This window comes from Crassostrea angulata, chromosome 8, assembly GCF_025612915.1.
Source record: "Crassostrea angulata isolate pt1a10 chromosome 8, ASM2561291v2, whole genome shotgun sequence".
Taxonomy (NCBI): domain Eukaryota; kingdom Metazoa; phylum Mollusca; class Bivalvia; order Ostreida; family Ostreidae; genus Magallana; species Magallana angulata.
The window spans coordinates 23,045,140-23,063,490 of NC_069118.1; the positions used below are offsets into that span (position 1 = coordinate 23,045,140).

The 18,351-nt window shown below is 30.4% G+C and overlaps 1 pseudogene; it reads left to right on the forward strand.

The window, feature by feature from the left end:
- The first annotated feature begins 458 nt into the window (after positions 1-458).
- LOC128160443 (uncharacterized) lies at positions 459-5,947 on the forward strand (annotated as a pseudogene).
- Positions 5,948-18,351: the final 12,404 nt, after the last annotated feature.

Here is an 18,351-nt window from a genome sequence, read left to right on the forward strand (position 1 = left end):
TTTTGGAAATCATTTTGTTTATAATTTGTTACTTTTATGATTTTTGGCAAACACTCAATCCTTACAAGCCATTACTGAATTCAATATACATGATACCGAGCTGCACTGCTTAGAACCAAAATAACAGAAGCACATGCTAATATCAACCTGATGAAACGCTAAATCTATAATTGTTTTATAGAAATAAAGTGATTACAACTCTCAGTGATGCATGGTATTGTGTGCATGTTAAAATTGAACTTATAGATAATTAAAACAAATATAGATTGTTTAACGTTGAAATTGACAGTGAGAATATTGATAAAATTGGATTTGACGGACGACATTATTTGACCCGAACAAAGCAATTGAGCGGAAACCTATCGAACCAAAAGCACAAAACACGTGATTACTTTTTTTAATGTCATATAAATAACCTGCGTAGCCTATGGAACCTTTATAAGTGCACTATTGTTGAACTTAATAAACTTTTGGGAAACCATTTTTAGATTAAAAAAAAATAATACGAATACACAATCTAATTGCTGAAATTTTCACACGAATGGATTTTTCTTCATATTTAACGTTGCAGTCTCTATGTTTACGTATGGAGGAAACATTTTAAAGAAGTTTGCAATGTAGGGTGAGTAAACATAATAAAGTCTGAAACGATATCTAATATCAAGACAATTTCTGAGATTTTAAGATTAACTAAAAGGACATAATTATACTTGCTTGAGCTTTTTTCTCCCTCTGTCTGTTTGTCTGTCCTTTTTTCTGTGTCTGTCTGTCTGTCTCTCTGTCTCTCTGTCTCTCTGTCTCTCTCTGTCTCTCTCTCTCCGTCTCTCTCCGTCTCTCTAACACGCAAGGTAAAAAAATGTTCATAACAATATAAAATATTCAAAAAGTCATTATCAATATAAATATGCTATGAAAGAAAAACACGATATATGTTCTGTTTTTACTTATTAACAGACCACACTTTAAGATTAAATACTCTCTCAAAATCACTAATGAAAATTGGTTTGACAAAAATCTTCAAAATAAACATATGAAGCTCGATATGTTTTAAACATAACATTACAGACAATTTTTTTTTTACAGGAACTATAAATTAAATCTTACTATCGTACGTATTGATTGATAAATTAACTCATATTAATTAACTATAAGATGTACAATTACAAAGACAAATGAAATATAATGAGATATAATAATTTTTTACTTATTTTTTAAGGTTTAACCAGTCACTAGATTTTCTTCTAAAATAATACCTTCAAGCAAAACCAAATTCCTGTGACGCTGAGGACCTCTGATCTTTTGGATGACAATGTCTTGTCTCCGTAAGTTAGCACTGTTTAAAATTTAAAGAATATTGAGTTAGAATTTGTGTTTTCTTGTTTCAGGTCACTTTTAACCCGTACTTTTATGATGTTGCTTGCTGAGTTGAATAGCCCGATTCTATGTTTTTTCGAATATTTCAATGCTTAAGAAAATTGATTATGTTTGTGCTTTATACTTTTTTGTTTCCTGCCTTTTTTAAATTATTTGTTTTCTTTTTTTTTTTTTTTACAGAATTCATTATCCTTTTTATTTTGGTGCTTGATAAACCAGATAATGTCAGAACAGAAGAAACTAAAAGGTTCAGAGTTAAGTCTGTATGGTGAAATCAACAGGATTACAAATCTTTTTTTTTTATATAAAATACGAATCTATAATTTTGTGTTGCAGTATCGTCTCGTTTGTATACACTGGAAAAACTAGCCCGATGAAAATAGAGGATACCTGTTTTGACATCGATCAAGCTTCAGTAAACAATATGTATTTAGGTTACCCTAAATGGTCTTTTTACTATTAATATATCTTCAATTTAGAGTCTATTACCAAAGAATATAAAAATATCATATTTGATGCGTGAAAAAATTGTGGATTTCAGCTATATCAATTTTCATCAATAACAATTCGTCATGCGAACCTGAGAACATTGGGTTAAAAGAGGTTCAGAAATATATAATTCATGACAAGCACCAGCGACAACTTTGTAGAACCAAATTAACTGTGTCTATCAACAGCAGGAATTGTGAAAAAGCCATCGAGAACTTGGAGTTTATGTGCCATAATCTAAACAAAATGTCAGCGATTTTCTTTCAAGGTAAGGTTCTCTAATGATGATAAATTAATTGCTTAGCTCGAATCAATATTTATAATTTGTGTATTAAAACAACTTAACGACTTGGATATGTGTTTACAGATTGTATGGTTGCAAGTTTCCTTGAAAATAATGAAACAATCACAGGTAATTAGATAAGATAATCAATAAAAATATGAAAACCTATATTTAGTTCTCGAAAGAAATGCTAAAAGTCTCTTGAATGTTCACAGAATCTGGAGCAATTATTATTTCGGCGTTTCCAAAACCAAAAATGACTGAACTAGGACATACATACAAAATTCCAACAGCTCATTGTAACATGAAAGAGTGTGAATTGAGGAACGCAAACAAAGTGAAAGAATTGGGGATTTTACCCTCTAAAGGTATTCGGCTTGCTTGTCAATAATATACATTAACAAATAAGACATTAATGTGCCCTTTTAAAACATGATGAATTGTTTAAGATTGTGCGTCGTCCGCCGTCTGTTAAAATTTTTACCTTTCTTATTGAAATTACAAAGCCAATTGTTACCGTTTTGCTTGTATCACCTCTATGTTCAGAGGAATCTATATTGTAAATCGTAGCCTTTGGGTAAGGTTTTCAGGCCCTGGGGAGGGGCAAATATCGCCATATATTAAAAACGTATATAATCTTAGAAAATCAACATCTCTACTTTCAAAACACATATAAACTGATATATGGTTATGATGTTCATGAAGCCCTCTACCTAAATTGTAAATTCATTAACTCTGAATCAAGGCTTTAGACTCTTTGGTGGGACAAATATGACCACATCTTAAATTAAGATTGTGTACGTTATTGCTCACAGTAATCCATAGTTAATGCATTGAAATCCTTTGCCTTAACAATACTTTGGTATGTGAAGAGGATCAGAGAGTGTAACTTCAATCACAAATGTGCCGATACTATGTAATATCTCAACATTTTCGAGTGAAAACATTCATTTTACTAATTGCAAATTGAGCCCTAAGGGTCTCTTTATATCAAAAGTTTACAATATTTGGCCTCTGAAACTAAAAATGAATGGTCCTAGTTTCTTCAGACTCTTGACTCCCTCTTTAATGAACTGATTTATGAAACATTAAAAAAGAATTACACCGGTTTTAATTGTCGCGGGAACCTCGGATTTTGATATAGACACCGATATAAAGCTAGAAGTGAATCAATGGACTCTCTGGCAGGTCCATCTACTTGTTATTGTATTCAGGTGAACGTGAAGGCACGTGGGCTTCTTGTTAAGAAGAAAAAATAACTAAACTCGGTTTTTCAATGACCAGTGAGTATTTTTCTTTAGTCAAAAATTATTTTTTCAGATACTTTTTACCCGGACACAGACAAAGGATCAGCCCAGATAGTTTTAAATCAAGCAATAGTGGTAGGATGTGTAGGGCTCATCTTCGGAGTGGTGTAAACATCATTTGTATGCATTCGTATTTACAAGCATAATCAAAGCAGGTATTTGTTATTGTTCTTTAATTCAAAATAAAGTCAAATAAGTAGGATCGTTACTGTAAAAAATATATTTCTCTTTCTTTTTTTCCCCCTTTTGCTGCATTTTCTACGATGTAGTTACTTGTATATCATTGATTTTTTTGTACAACAAATTAATTCTTTGATTTCAATTTATTTTTTTCAGAATATCTAATGACGGCCAAATTTCAAAAACAAACATTCCTCGCATGACTGACACCGAAGGGATATTTTCGATCCATTCAAAAGAAGATGAATTTATATATCACGATATTATGGACATCAAGGTTTAGTTTTGTCTTCATTCATTTCGTATATTCTAATAATTGCCATTAGCTATCAACATTTCAATAAATTTTCTCCCAACATTAATCAAATACTAATGATAATAGTTAAGTAAACATTTAACTGAATTATTTGTCAATATATGCATATGTTAGAAGCTGCATCACCCATATACATATTGAATAATAATTAAAATAGTTTAGTCTTAATTGTTTATGTGCATTGTTGTAGGACCTGGACAATAATAAGGATATACAGCATAATGTGAACGACTTTTACTATCAGTATGACCCTCCAGAGCAGCGATATAGTGGAAGTCCAAAGAGCAGCACTAGTACATCTGAGAACGAAGTTAGCATATCCCAATGTTCAATGCATAAAACCACAAAATCATCAAAAGAACATACATTAGGAAAAGAAATATCGGGCATGTACTATAAATTGTCAAAAGAGAACAATTCGCCTTTGACAGACACAGAAAACGAGGATCCTTTTGAAAGTAGATATGTAGACATTGAAAATACTGCAACAGGTAGGACGGTGGTTGGTTCCTTAAAATCAGAACACCATGAGCAATATGCTGCATATGAAGTACCCGTAAGTCATTCAAATGCCAAAATCTCTCGAAACATTGGGTCGAAAACTCGCGCTATGTCGGCCTTAAACGGTAGGAATGAAGACATAATAACCATCGTTTACCATGTGTTAGAAAAAGAAAATCATCCGGCGACTTGAATTTGCATTCAACGTCAGCACTAAACTGAAATGACAAATTTGTTTTCGATAAACAGAATAATTAGTTAAGTGAAACATGTACATTTACTTATTTTAAGACTGACGTGATATCAATTTTTTGTTACTTTTGTTTGAAATGGTAAGTTCTAATAAATCATTGCTGTGATAAGCAGTTGTCATTTTCTACAACAAAATAACCCCACACTACACATGATGTAATGATATATTGCTTATTTGCTCAAAATGAGATGAACAACATTGAAAAGTAGCTTTTAAAATTTTCAAAATACTAGTACGTGTTATCTCATTTTTTCGGGCTTTGTGGTAATGAGATTTATTTTTCATAATTTTTTTTTAAAACGGAGAAAAAAAAACCGATTTACTTAGAAGTATTTCATAACTTCGTGCATTGAGTTTAGAACATATTTTGATCATTATATTGAACGTATAAACAATCCAAATAAGACAAATCCCGAGTTCACAACATCTATAAGCTTAATTTATAATATAATAAATTCTGTCTTATAATCATGGATACAGAATAAAAAAAATTACAGTGTATCTTAGGCCTTGGTATGAAAAAAGGGTTAGGATAAAATGCCATTACATCTATAACAATGTGTGAACCAGGTCACGTGATCTTCACTTGTGTTAATCTGATGAAGCGATCTCTAAATATGAAATGCAATAAAAATGTTTCCTGGACACAATTTTTACCCTATGTGTTGATGTAATAAAAACGCCAGTTATTTCCTGGCAGGTTTCCAAACTAAATATAACGTGGGAATGGGTATGGGAAAATCCACAGTGAGAAATGTAGGAGATACTATTAACATCGTGTCCTTTAAGCACAATATTTGAATATGTTTTGGTTAAACTGGTGAATATATGTAACCCTTTTAAATTGATATTTTTCAAAACTCGAGGTAGAAATTATCAATACACGTGGCTTAGTTAGTTATAATACAATTCATTTTTCAAAGTTTATGTAAATTGGAAGATACGCACATGATGAAAAAAACAACCTATAGCTTCACCATTCAATCTAAATAATCAGAAAGCCTTAAACATGTTTTCCGTATTCATAGATGCATATTACAAGAGTATCGTAGTGAATGTGTGATGTTCAGTATGTTACATGTTTACCCATTAAGTACTGTGAAATCGCCATTGTTCGTTGAGGACCAATGTTCATGGCTTTCGTTGGTAACCCTTGCCCAATAATTTCCATTCTCACGAACTTATATACAATCATTTGTTTTATACTCATTAAAATTATCCCGGTTACACTTCCAACAAAATTACCTCCAAACAAACCAGGAATAGTTTGGTCAACCACGAACATTGACCTTCACAAATTAAAATGATTCAACAGTAATTATGCACTTTTTTCTTAAGAAATTAAATTTTTATGCATAGACAAGATTACAATTTTGAACCAGACATAATTCATTCTGTGCAAATTAAAAATGCAACAAAAAATGTTGCACTAGTTTTAAAACTCAATTTGGACTTGGTATTTAAAAAACAAAAATATCTAACCATCAGGATATTCATATAGAAACACAAAACGTTTTTAAAAGTCATTCATGTAACATTTTGGGAAAGTACTCAGACCAATATGCACTTTGGATGCATAACTGTAGGAATAAAAGTGCTAACTTAATTTCTTGTATCAACTCATCATGATTGTGTGGCATTGCTTTTGATTACTATTAAACTAATTAATATGACAATAAATATACTTTTAAAAATGTGTTAACCTATTCTACGACATATAACATTCATTCAACTCGGTTGACTGTTATTACTATTGATATATATTCCTCGATCATTAAAAGACATTTATGAACATCAACTGTTTATGGATAATGATTTGTTTTTTATTTAAATCTGTATCTGATAATACCATGGATCGAATACTGCTAGGATGATGGATGTGGCTTATCAACATCTGTCACAGATCTTGATATTTGGCGGCAATGACCCTTGTGGCGGCAATGACCCTATCTTTGACACATTTTTTTCAAAAATTTACATTTGTGTCTTTCCGATCATATACTTTTCTACTGTTATTTTAACATTTGGACTATGTACATTTTAAACAGTAGTATTGTTTATACATGTTTTTGCTTGATGAAGTAGTATTTCTTATAATTACATTTCTTTTGTGTATATATTTTGCATGTATACATGTATTTTGTAAGAGGAGTGTTGTTTGTTTGCTACATTCCTTTGTGTTAATTATTCTTTGTCATTTATTTCCTCAATAAATGACCGTTCTAATTCCTGACAAATGTGTTGTGTTAATGTGTTGACTAAGAACCTTGACAAACGGAGATATATTTTAATAAGGTGTGCTTTTCGTAATGTTTTAAAAACATGGTGTGATCTCTTTTTATGAGCATAAACATTTTTAGCAAAATCAAATACTTCATTAAGCTGACATGAAGCAGACAGCATATAATGGTAGTTTGTGTGTTATAGTTACCTCCTATTTAATCGACTAATTAATGATTACTTATCCTAAAATGAGTTTTATAATACAGGGTGTCCCACATTATCTGATACCATTCTAGTTTCGAATAAATTGAAAAATAATTGGTCAGAACTTGAAAATTGTGATTCAAATACATGTAAAGATTCACAAAAACGTTTGAGAGAAAAACGTCTTTTATTCAAATTATGATGTCACAAAGTTGCATCACATATCTTTGGTTTATTGAATTTTTATCAAGTTAAATCGGACAAGAGAGCAGGAATCTTACGTTTATAAACTATATAAGCAAACAAGATGTCCAGATTGTTCAAGAGACTCCAGATATAGTTTTACAAATTATAAAAACAGAATACTCTGGGAAAAAAGGACTCAGCAAGCAACAATTTCTTTAAGTAAGTTGGCACCTGAAATAATAGTAATGTCAATCATCCGAAAACCACTTGGGTATAAAGACTGGGACCTCAAATGTTCATTTATTTTATTAGTGACCCATGTCACATGCAATTTTTTGGAAATATAGGGCCTCAAACAAAAGTGATAATTTACCTGAAATCTTTGCTAAAATTTGACATGGAAATTGATAATTTGAATAAATCAAACACATATTTATAGTTTGAACTAATATTTAGTTATGAATATGATATAATATAAAATTGAACACACGTAGTGACTATAAAAGTAAAATCTAAGTCAAAGTTTAAAAATTATTGCTTTACTGATAGCTTCAAAGGCCAGCGCATAATGAATACAACAACAGAAGTTACAATATTTTGGAGTTACTGTAATCAAATTATGACGCAAAAAAAAAAAATAATAGTAATGTCATATTTCCAAAACTTTGCATACAAATAGACATACATTTAATGTCTCATTTATTGGCCTCATTTATAAGTAAATAAGTAGGGTTCACACCTCAAAAATTTGAGATATCGCATGAAATAAGCTAATTTTAGGCCAATTTTGGAGTTAAATATGCCAAAATACATCGATAGAAATATCAAAATTTTGTTTTACTATATTTATTTTCAGAACATTATAAATTTATTGTAATACACAAACTATCTGGAAATTTGGTGTGCGCTTAAAATAGGAAGCAAAAGTAACAGTACTCTTAAACTATAGATAGTGAGTTATAAAAATTGTACATTTCTTTTTTGAAAACCTTCAGCTACAAAATATAGTCCCTTACTAAACTCTGAAATAATGTTATCTTTTTATAAAAACAATTGTATTCAATAACGTTTATTTGGCATCGTGAAATATAATTATACTGCAAGAATTAATATCTGATGCAGAATTTTCAGACTAGAGGTGACCAAAATTGCTACCAAAAACCTAAGGAGCGAACCTATTTAAATTGTGAGAGGATTTGAATGGGATCCGTACAGTGGCTGTTATGAAGAATTTTACTTATCTACTTCACGTCGTCATTGATAAAAAAAAGACGTCATTTGGAGCACTTTCTATTTTGCTGTGTTTTATTAGAAACGCCCATTTTGTCAAAAACTTATATTAAAATTTTTGCAAAATATGTTAAGTAGCATTTTACATCATATACATTCATAAATTTGTTAGATGAACTTATTCAAAGAGTAAATGGTATCAGAAATCATGGGACAACCTATAAAATTTTTAAACAATAATACGCATTCTATGGGATTGATCGTTTTATGATAACTTGTGATACTGAGGGTGCAGTCATCTCTCCTTAGGGTCGCATAAATATAATTGTGCATTCACTCCTGCTTATATTGGTGGTGGTTGTAGCGGAATGATGGGGTGCGGTCATCCCTGCTGTTGTTCTTGCAGGTTTAACAAAAAATATTGGCCGGGTAAAAAATTGAGATAAAATATCGTGAAATTTACACCTGCAGTGGGTTTATATTTTCAACTGCATGAAAAAAGATTTTTCTAACCTCTAATGGCATCAACCAACTTTAAACTTAACTAGAACGCCCTCTACCGGTTTAAATGTATGTGTACATACTTAAAGGTTTCAGTTTAAAGTTTTAATTCTTTCATACTGTCCGATACATATTCTGACATGACTGATTTGTTTTATGTTGATTGCCGATTACAACCATTCAATAATAAGGATGAAAACTTGGTATCCATAAGTGTTACTACGTAATTAAAGCTATAGAAGATGATGACATTTTGCTTCACGGGGCGAATCAGGCTTGCAATTTGTTGGACATCGAATTAATTTTTTATTCCCTTATGTGATAAAATGTTTAAAGGTCATCAAGGACAGGTTAATTATTGGTTTATTCCTTCAGAAAATTTTTTGTAACTTATTAATAAAGAAAATTTGTAAATTGCACTAATAGTGTGAACTTGAACAGAATACAAACTATAATGATTGTTGTTTTTTTTTTAAAGACAGACATCAACCCCCTCTCTTCCCTTGATAAAAAAAAATGATCGTACCTTAATCATATAGATTTGTTAATTTTCTGATACATATGTCCAACAAACACAGGGCAGTAACGTTACTTACATATAGCTTAATAGCTTAATTCCACCGGTACCGCAGGCACCTGACGTTGTTTTTTTTTTCATAATGAGAATATATACCCTTTACCTAATAAGGGGGTAAAAACTGTAACTGAATATATTTTAAGTTTGAAAAAGATGTTTAACTTCAGCTGCTTGTGCTTAAATCTGCGAAGTCAGGATATTTGCCTAACAAAATAATAGATCTAGATAGACAGTTGTCATATTTTATCTCACAAGTCGTCATCAGATTCTATTAAATCTACTCGACAACAATCATTTTACGTAAACTTGCCAGACAAGCTATTTTTGAAGCACCAGCTAACTTTCTGTATATTCATAGTTCTTTTAAAAAGATTACAATTTCTTTTATAATTGGAAGCACGGGCACCTTACTGGTCTTTTAACATTGCATGTCAAAAACAGTTATACAATGTAGATAATAAACTTCTGTCAAAGTTTTTGTGATAAAAGTTATTTAGAAACTATAGAAAGCAGATTTACGTTATCATCATTCAGTAGAAAATTTCGGTTACTTACTTACTATACATTTTATTAAGCAGAATAGTTAATGCTTTGAAAAAATAACATTTATTTCAAGCATGTTCATTATATTTAGTTACATACGTTACACAGAAGGATCATACTTTATAGTTATAGATTACATTTGGTTTTATTTTACTAAAATAGCAAAGAGCAAATGTAAATCATTAAACGTTCATAATGGTTACATTCACATCTACCGAGTATAATTCCCTCTATGTCTTATGGAAACTTACAGTTTTAAATATAATGAATTTATTCAAACTGATTTTTAAACATTTTTGTAAAAGGACGAGTGCACTTATGGGCTTTGGTAAAAAGTGAAAAAAAATGAAGATTTAAATAAAGCATGATTGTTTACCTAACTTCACCTATTGATATCTTATCCACAATGATCAACAAGTTTTAGCGCTGAATTTACTGTACATAAACTGCACGAAGCTTTACAACATAGTAAGGGTCAGCCGTCATTCGTGATTTTGTACAATAAATCGAGGACGGGCATTCATTTCAAAACCTTTGTTTACTGTCAGCCTAACCGAGTACAAACTTGTGGAAAAGAAAAAAAATACGCATTATACATTATTTTTAAAAAACTCCTGTGAAAATAAGACGTTTGTACTACAATAGGCTGTTACCTAAAAAATGATAAACGTATGAAAATTTCAAGGTTTTTCCTATAGCAAGCGAAAGCTATTATCTGTGTGACCCATGTTTGAACCCAAGTATGGAATGAATCATTTTAAACAATCACGTGGGTTCTATCCAGGTAGACGCTTGTTAAATGTGCTCACTGTAAAACATTGACACGTTTGAAATCGCTTTCCATCACCTTTATATGGTCAGGAAAGTTTGTTTGATCACTATGGTAATATGCAACATCAAAGCTGTAATCGATTTTTTTTCAGACGTAAAATAATGCATACAGTATAATCCAGCAAACGCGCCAATCGATCCTCCAACAGAAATGTCTCGTCCCACTGATATAAATAGACACAATTCAAGTAGGTTCAGTTCGATTTTTCCGGATTTAGATTATTTATAGGCATTTAAAAATCCTCAATCTTTTTAACTGTATGCTAATTTTGGTAAATTTAAGCGAGCAAATAAATCATACCTATCCATCAGTGCTTAACTATTACAGGAAAAAAGCAATTAATTGATTTTTTTCTACATAAAAACGGCATTAAAAAGGGGCCCATTCTCTATAGCTTTAGTGCATTTGTTCTTTTGACATTTTAATTTTCTCGTTTTTGTACACTGAAAGGACAAACCCACTGAATTAAAAAGATACCTGTTACATCATTGTCAACATCCCACTGCATTGTGTGTACTAAAGTGAGTATCTACAATAATTATAAGAATCAAATTAATATGATAAATTCTGTCTGATTTATACATTACACATAGGATAAAAATCGTTAAAACTGACAAAAATATGTATAATCCTAATATCAGACAAGTATATTTGTTTTGCACAGCAACCTCTTTTACATATGTTCAGGATTACTTAAAAATATTCTAGACAGTCATGGTGTTTAAGCTGTTATACTTACTATGACTTTTAAGCATTTAGCATCATTATTTGTTAAGAAACTCAATGTTAACGTGTCCGATCCATATTAGGACCTAATTATTCTAATATTATTCTAACCTTGAATATCAATCATGTATTAAATATCCTTATGTTAATTCAAAGCATTTTAGAGTAGTAAAAATTAACTGAGAGAAATTTCAAAAATATAATCAACTATTAAGCAGTAATTGATTAATGAAGACTGCATTAAGGTCTTTGTGTACAGGCACATTTTTAGAAATAAAAAAGTAAAAAATGAGAGCATCAATAAATGCTCTTATGGAAAAATGCCCTTAATGATTAGTAATATTAGGAAAACTATTTAAAACAAATTTTATACATTAGAGAATTTTTTAGAAATGAATTTTAAGGCTTAAAAGGAAAATATACTGATCATTTAGTCCATAAATATATTTCATGCATCCCAATTCATTGAACATAGTCTAGTATGGATCGGATACCTAAACAAATGATGGAAAACTAACAAATAATTACTATTGAATTATATATTTAGCAAGTTAATTGTCTCCTGAGACAGTAACTATTTCCCAAAACGAAGCCGATGGAAAAAGTTGCAGTAGATGGGGACACTAACATTGCTATTGTCCGAATAGTAAATGATAAGGTACTAGTATTTCATTATAAAGAAGAAACCTTTTTGTCGATTGATAGTTATCAAATTAGAGTTATCGGACTTTGAACTTAACACAGTTAGAGAGGTGCTTCGGAATTTAAAAATGAAGGAAATGGATTGTTTTTGGTAAATAGTTTCGAGACTATTTACCATGGGATGTAGCACGTGATAAATTTAAAGGTTAGATACAAAAGCACGATCTTTTTTCGTTTCAAGTTTTCATCAAAAATATATAAGGAGGTTTAATAAAATAGTTCATAAACGCATTTTGGTTTGTTTTTTTTTAATCGTACGTACACTACATTGCCTTAATCATATGCTTTATCGTTTGAACATCTTGAAAAAGCAATTTAAATGTTTAACATAAAGGTTCATCTTCTATACATGTAATAATTCGAAGGAATATAAATACTGATAAGATGTTCATTCATAGCATTTGAAAACAAAACAACTTCAAAATCTATCTATGGTTATGGGAACCAGTGCCTTTGCTTCAGAGGCATTTGAAAAAGGACGTTGAAAGAGGTGACAACAATTTTAAGAAAACTAGATGTGTCTCTCACTTTTATACATTACTTATTATCACTGCATTTTGGCAGAATATGGGGTTATTTTTCAGAGGATTATTAATCCATTATTGTTTCATAACAATAACACTAAAAAGTGCATGATTAAGCTTCACTGCGATCGATTTTGAAGTGATGTTAATTTGTCCTCATAAATAAAGACAAAATACTGATTCCGCAACATATCTAAAACACATACCTCGGCTTTGCAAGATCACAATTATTTTTTTATGTGCTTTGTTTACTCTTTAATGTAAGCAAAGAACGTCAATTTTCATTCTATTTTGGAAAAAAAATATTGATAATGACATTATTTATTAAACCATAGTATAACATTTTGTTTAAAAACAACGAAACATATCAATTCTGAAAAAAATATTAAGCTTAAGTCTACGAATTTTTTGCTTTTAAATTTGAAGATTTCAGTAAATCTATTAGTAATATTTTTAGCATTAGCCTATGTAAATGAATGTTTTTCCGTGATTTGTTTTCAAGACTTTGAACGCAAGTAATTTAAGGTAACTTTGGGTGTAATGATCGTCGATATTATGGTCATTTTAGATATTGTTTATGAAAATAGTGCTAAATATTATAGGTGTTGTTTACTCAGGGTTTACTTCTCGAATTCGGATTGTTATAAAGTTCAATATCTTAAGAAAAAATTGTTCTAAACATTAAAAGTATTTGTGAAATGAATTATTATTGATATAAAATTTGATTTTTCTATTATATTATGGAATTAGGTTCAAACAAAAATAGACTTTAGCCAAACAGAAAAAATTCGGACTAAATTTTGCAGATTTTGTTTTCCGCAAAAACATTTTTGGCAGTACTCTCAAATAAAAGTTAAGATTTTATATTTTAGTCTACATAATTTTGCATATTTTCTGTTAATTTTACCTCACTTATTCATTAAATTAATCGTATGGCACGAATTTCAAAAATATTGAAAAATGCTTAAAAACGATAAACGACACCATATCTCAAAATGTTTATCATTGACCTCATATAAATTATATGCCAACAGAAGAAAACCAATATAAGAAGTTGAATAACATAAATGTTTTTGTATTATCATCATTTAAGTTTTTGCAATATTGCATTAAAAATGGGTAGGAATTTTAAAAGTGATAAGGGAAATTCGGACTGGAATATTTATAAAACTTGTGAACGAAAAATTAATGCTTTGTATCTATTTAGTGTCATTGCAATTCAAAAACTGTCTTTCATTTTTAAAAGTGTTGTAATGACCAATTTGTATTATTTTCACAATTAAGAAAATATCAATCATAGTGTAAAATTTTAAGTGATTTTCCTTTAATTTTCCAAAAATATTCAATGGCCATTAACTCAAAAAGTAGGTATTTGACCTACTTTTTTAAAAGCGAAAAATAACACTACAATAAAAGGTCTATAACACACAATAGTTGGTTATTCATTATCATCAGTGGAATTTTGTTTTTTATTCTGAGTAAACGTCATCCTTAATATCAAGTAAATGTGTTCACCAAGATATTATATTTCTACTTCGGAATCGAGTCGATCTTTGCAGCTGTCGTCCCATGTTATCACGTGACAGTTAAAAATAGATCATCTATTTTTTTAACCTTAACAATAAATCTAAAAGTGAAACACTACCCTCAAGTTTATTTGTATGTATGAATTGATAATTCAATCGGCAATTAGTTCATGTTTATTAGTATTACTGCAGTATTAGTATTACTGCTAGAATCCTATTGTTAAAGCTGACATGAATTCATAAAAGCATTCGGTCGCCATATTAGTTTTGATCATTCCTCAACTGCCACTGGGGTATATATACCGGTAGCGAAAGTTCCGGTCCGTTGCTTTCCGATCGGGCCATTCAGGTTGAACGGACTTCTAAATACATGAACTACACATCATAGTAAAATGTTTGTAAAAAAAAGAATAAAGGAAACTACAATCAATAAAACATATCTATATTTATTCTTTGAAAGAATGTTCAAGGTATACGGATGATTTTGCACAAATAGGGCTATTTACTTCGCATGCACATCGAACACGTGTGTCGTTCATACAGAATGCATAAGGTCTGCTTTTTTTTAAACCCCGCGGCACTACATCCAACACAGTAAATAAATGATAATAAATCCAAACAAATAACAACGTAACATCGTTTCCATCAGTGTTTACAAAAAACACTCCGTTTCTTGAATCCATGCGGTCATTGTCATTACTCGATCTGTCACAGTGTGTGGATTGCGCAGGTGCGATGTTGTCACACACACAGGAAAATGTTCTGCAATTAACGAAGATTTTCGAAAGATGTGTGCCTGGATTTCAGTCTGTCTTGTTTCGTTGTTCATTGGATATTCCTTGCCAGTGTAGTGGTTGTATTATTTTTGTTCAAAACGCTTTTCTACAAGTTTTTTCGTCCAATGTAACGTGTTCGGGTGAATAAAATACCTGAATGCGGTGAAGCATGAATAGTACTATCAGCCTTATATATGGGGTGTGTAGCGATGAGCAGAACAATAGAAAACTACAACTAATATGGCGGTAGAAGGAGATAGCAGGGAAATAATGCGTATTTATGAATTAATGTCAGCTTTAATCGCATAAAAGTAATATTGTCAATATTTATCGGAAACCCACTCAACTTCTTCAATTTCATTGAAAATAATACGGTTCTTTTTTTCATTACAACAACGAAGCAAACTATTCTAGCAGAACTTTTCAAGAATTTTAGGTCATATCGTTTTAATATTTGCCAAATTCATCTTTCAAAATATTCAGGGTAGTGTTACACTTTTGCCTTTTTTGTACACATTGACAGAGGAAAGGCCGGCCAAGCCATATAAATGTGTATCTGCTTAACTTATAACACTCGCTGGTAAAACAAAATATATATACCTGTATTATCCTGATAATAACCTGACTAACAATCATCAAAATCTTGGGTATCTGTATTAAATAAGTCTTTTTTCGGTATTTTTTACACTGCATTCCGAAGATTTGTCCCAACATTGAACATCTCTATTAAACATGCTTGTGACGTCATCAATGTTAATGATACGTAATGCAGAGGAATCAAAGATATACTCAGTTTGAAAAGTTTCTAGTAACATTTTATGCTTGTAGTTTTTATAATTTAAACCAGAGATATAGTAAGAATTGACAGGTTTCCTGAGTAAAATATGACATCATGCTGTGCCTATTGTGACGTCATGTCGATCAGAGGAATTTTTACTCAATCGAACGCTAAGAGTTGCCTTATCATACCCGCGAAGTAGCTATGGTGCCATTTATAGCTTTAAAACCATATCGAAGGTTATTCTTAGCACGAAATTAATTGCAATGTTTTTTAAATGTTTATATTGAAATATCGGAAATGGTTGCATATTGGGGAATTTCGTGCTAGAACCCCCTCCCCCCAATACAACGTTGGTTTTCGCAGAGAGCCTACATAATCAACTTCCATATACGTCATAATATGAGATGGAATATATATATGTGTATAATAATCTTAAACACGGATATTAACGTAAACGAATTATATAATTTGATATGTAATTAATTTTGTTGATTTACCTATAGCGTTGGCTTTATTCAGTACATGTATACTTTGTTTTTGTTTTTTTGGTTTTTTTTTTTTGGGGGGGGGGGGGGGTTGTAGACCAGAACGCCGTTATAAGTAGAATAAAAAAGAAAATCATATTGTACAATTTAGAATACAAACGGATTTATATAAAAAGTTTGATTTTATAAAATTAATAAATTGCTATTTTCATGATCTCTGACAAGTATTCAAACACCTACCTCTGTTCATGATGGATGCAATTTATTAATTTGATTTTAGTACACGTTTTAATTGCACTTATGAATTCGAAATTCATCAAATAAATAAAAGAAACATTGATTGCATAACGACAAACTTTACAATACGTATATTAATAACTCTTTATTTAACGAACGGAAGTATGTGACCCGATCAAAGAAGATGAAAGAAATTCAAATTAACATAAGCACAAAATAATGTCATTTGAGACATTTTTATAATATAGATAAACAAGTAGCACACGGAGCCTTTTACACAACAGTGGAGTAACTTAGTTAGGATAATATTTTGTTGAAAATGGAAACGGATTATTAGATGATTGAAATTTTGACACGAGTGGACGTTCCTTTATTCCGGTATTTTTGTTTACATATGGATCAAAAATGTTAAAGCTCTAAATGTCGAGTGAGTACGATTATAAAGTATGACACCAGTCCTTATATTAAGGTTATTGATAAAATATTCAGATTTGCTTTAGATAATAGGTTATATTTATTTCATTCGCCTCTCAATCTTTCTCTAAAAAATAGAAGCAAAAAAAATACATAGCAGTATGAAAGTTTTAAAACATTATTATTTATATAGATACGTTACAAAACATATATAGTAAATACCCCAACACACCATTAAGTATTCTTATGTTTATATGAAAGTAAAAATATTATCCTAAATATAATATAAAGATGATGTTGGATAAAGCAAATAGTTGAGGTGGAGGGTTGCATGTTATATTATTCACGCAAAAAATACAGTCAAGTGTATAAATAGATTGTTTAAAAAGATAGTATTACTCCGATAATTTATAGGACTTTGTATAGATGAAAAATGTTTTTTTTAAAGGTTTAAAGGTCTCTACACCATCGGTTTGTACAGCATAGTCAAAAGTATGTCAATTGTTTATGAAAGATTTAAAACTCGGACGACTTAAAATGCATAACAGATGCTATAACAGTTGCACATGCACATATTGATAATTAGAACGACATCTGATGCTGTGAATAAAATATAATGGGACTATTTTTATTCTATTTTCAGATAAAGTCCCTGTTTTACCCGTGTAACTGATTCGATATTTGTTTCCCGTGATTAAACGAAATTCCTGTACTAATATAAATGGGGATTTTAGTGGAAACCATGAAATATTGTTGAGTAAAAGAAACTGCAAAACGCGTTTAAATAAACTCGTCATTATTGGTGTTCTTTCAATCAATCAAAATGTTAATAAAAAAGTGAAATATTTTAGAAGTATGTGTGGTACTTATATCAACAAATTTTATATAAATACATGTACAATGCAATTGAATTTTTTTTCAATCTGAAACAAATGATGGTTAAGAGACATGCAATCTTTTATAAGATAAAATGCAAGGAAGGAAGGAAGTGGTTTAACTAATCATAATATGTAGCACCAGGGCTGCGTTTTACAAAAGAACTTACGACTTACGACCAAATTAATGAATGATGTTTAATCACGAACTAACCAATTTTTTATTCTAATGGCTGTGAAATATGATTATAGCAGTCAAGATAGTTGTAAATAAATAAGTTTACATTTTCTTTTTCCGTTTAAGAT